Here is a 2,899-nt window from a genome sequence, read left to right as displayed (position 1 = left end):
TTAGTTCATACATAAACCCAACCTCTGGGAATTGTGGTAGTAGCATCCAGAAACCACCCATTCAGGCCAACAATTTTGAGCTCAAGCCACAGCTAATATCACTTGTGGAAAATCATTGTTCCTTTGGAGGAAGTGCTAATGAAGACCCAAACCAACATCTCACAAAATTCCTGAGAATTTGTGACACTGTGAAGTCCAATAGAGTCCAGGAAGATGCCTATAAACTGCTTTTGTTCCCATTTTCACTTAGGGACAAAGCAGCTAAGTGGCTGGAATCATTCCCAAGGGGGAGTCTAACAACATGGGATGAGGTGGAAAGCAAGTTCCTGGCACGTTTCTACCCTCCACAAAAGGTCAATAGGCTTCGATCTGAGGTTCAGACTTTTAGACAACAAGATGGTGAAACTCTCTACGAGGCATGGAAGAGATTCAAGGACTTGACAAGGAAATGCCCACCAAACATGTTCCATGATTGGGTGCAATTGCACATCTTCTATGATGGGCTCTCTTATGAATCAAGGAAGGCTGTAGACCATTCATCAGGAGGTTCATTGAACAGGAAAAAGACTGTGGAAGAAGCCATTGAAGTGATCGAGACAGTGGCTGAGAATGAGTACTACTATGCATCAGAAAGGCACAACACTAAGGGAGTCATGGAGCTGAACCATGTTGATACAATTCTAGCCCAAAACAAGGTGTTTGCCAAGCAACTAGCAGAGCTTACCAGGCAATTAGAAACAAAGCAAGTGGCTGCAATACACACACAAGATCAAGAGGAAGTAAGCATTGAAGGAGGTGATTGGGATGAGGCCAACTATGTGGGAAACCAACAAAGGCAATCATATGATCCACACTCCAACACTTACAACCCAGGCTGGAGAAACCACCCAAACTTTGGGTGGGGAAACCAACAAACCCAACCACAAAACCACAAACATTACAACCACAACCAACAAAACAATTCCACATACCAAAACTCCAACCAAAGATCATACCAAGCCACACAAAACACTTACCCCCAATCATCATATCATGGCCAAAATAATCAACATACCCAACCTAATCCGAACCAACAATTTCAAGATCAATTAAACCGGATAGAAGGAATGCTTGCAACCATGAGCCAAGACATAATTGAATTGAAAGCTTTTAAGGAAGAAGTAAATTCTAACTTGCAAAACCAAGGAGCTGCCATCCAGAAGCTAGAAAATCAAATTTTGTATTTGACTAAGCAAGCCCCTGGGACAAGCGGTTCTCATGCTGCCAAGGCTATAGCAAGGGAAGAATGTAAGGCCATAACCCTCAGAAGTGGAAAGAATCTAAAGGAGATCTCAAGGGAAACCACAGAGGATGAAGCAAAGGAAAATGTGAAAGACAAAGAACAAGGACAATCTTTTACACCGTTTGCAACAAAAGAAAAAGAAAAAGAGGTCCTGAAACCTTACACACCAAAAGCACCTTATCCTCAACGTTTGATGAAAAGTGAAAAGGATGGCCAATTCTCCAGGTTCTTGGAGATTTTCAAGAAGCTTCAAATCAACATTCCCTTTGCTGAGGCAATAGAGCAAATGCCACTCTATGCAAAATTCTTAAAAGAATTAATGACCAAGAAGAGAAGCTGGAGAAATGAGGAAATTGTGTTGTTAACTGAAGAATGCAGTGCCATCATTCAGCACAAATTGCCTCAGAAATTGAAGGACCCAGGCAGTTTCCAAATCCCCTGCATCATAGGAGAAGTCATGGTGGAGAAGGCCTTGTGTGACTTAGGGGCCAGCATCAATTTGATGTCGCTAACAATGATGAGAAGAATGAAGATTGAGGAAGCCAAACCAACAAGAATGGCCCTCCAATTGGCAGATCGAACTTTTAAATTCCCTCATGGGATAGTTGAGGATTTGTTGGTGAAAGTGGGAGAATTTATATTTCCTGCTGATTTTGTGGTGTTAGATATGGAGGAAGAAGCCAAAGCTTCAATAATTCTGGGAAGACCCTTCCTAGCTACTGCTGGAGCCATCATAGATGTACAAAAGGGTGAACTCACTCTTAGACTACATGATGAGAAATTGGTGTTTAATGTATTCAAGGCAATGAGCTATCCATCAGAATCACTAAGGGAATGCATGAGGGTTGATGTAGTGGACATTGCAGTACAAGAAACTTTTGAGGAAACAATAAAGGAAGTGGCAGAGGAGGAGTTCACCAAGGATATTGAAGTTAGTGATATCAAGGGTGCTGACACAACCATGCTAAGCATGCCAGAGAAAGTGAAAGAAGAAAAGGAAGCACCAAAACCTGAGCTCAAAGCATTGCCCCCTAATCTCAAGTATGCATACTTGGGTAGTGATGAGAGTCACCCTGTTATCATTAGCTCGGCCTTGAGCCAAGAACAGGAAGAAGAATTGATCAAGGTGCTGCAAACTCATCAAGATGTCATTGGATGGACCCTAGCTGATTTGAAGGGGATAAGTTCATCCATATGCATGCATAAAATCTTGTTAGAAGAGGATGCTAGACCCTCCATTCAAGCTCAGAGAAGATTGAATCCCGTCATGAAAGAAGTGGTACAAAAGGAAGTCAGGAAGTTATGGCAGGCAGGGGTAATCTACCCCATTTCTGATAGCCCATGGGTTAGTCCCATCCATGTAGTTCCCAAGAAAGGTGGCATAACTGTGGTGCCAAATGAGAAGAACGAACTCATACCCACAAGAACCGTTACTGGGTGGAGGATGTGCATAGACTACAGGAAGCTCAATGAAGCCACCAGAAAAGATCATTTCCCACTCCCATTCATGGATCAGATGCTTGAAAGGCTTGCCGGACATGCTTACTATTGCTTCTTGGATGGATATTCAGGCTACAACCAAATAGTAGTTGATCCTAGTGATCAAGAGAAAACATC

The 2,899-nt window shown here is 42.6% G+C and overlaps 1 non-coding gene across 1 annotated transcript; it reads right to left on the bottom strand.

Moving 5' to 3' along the window:
• Window positions 1-359: 359 nt before the first annotated feature.
• LOC148571756 (small nucleolar RNA R71) lies at window positions 360-463 on the bottom strand. Its single transcript, XR_015880504.1, has one exon. It is a non-coding gene; the product is annotated as a small nucleolar RNA R71 (small nucleolar RNA).
• Window positions 464-2,899: the final 2,436 nt, after the last annotated feature.

The sequence above is a fragment of the Arachis ipaensis genome, chromosome B3 (assembly GCF_059453495.1).
Source record: "Arachis ipaensis isolate K30076 ecotype BB chromosome B3, ASM5945349v1, whole genome shotgun sequence".
Classification (NCBI taxonomy): domain Eukaryota; kingdom Viridiplantae; phylum Streptophyta; class Magnoliopsida; order Fabales; family Fabaceae; genus Arachis; species Arachis ipaensis.
Note: the sequence above shows the minus strand (reverse complement) of the source record. Positions and strands in the feature narration are given on the sequence as shown.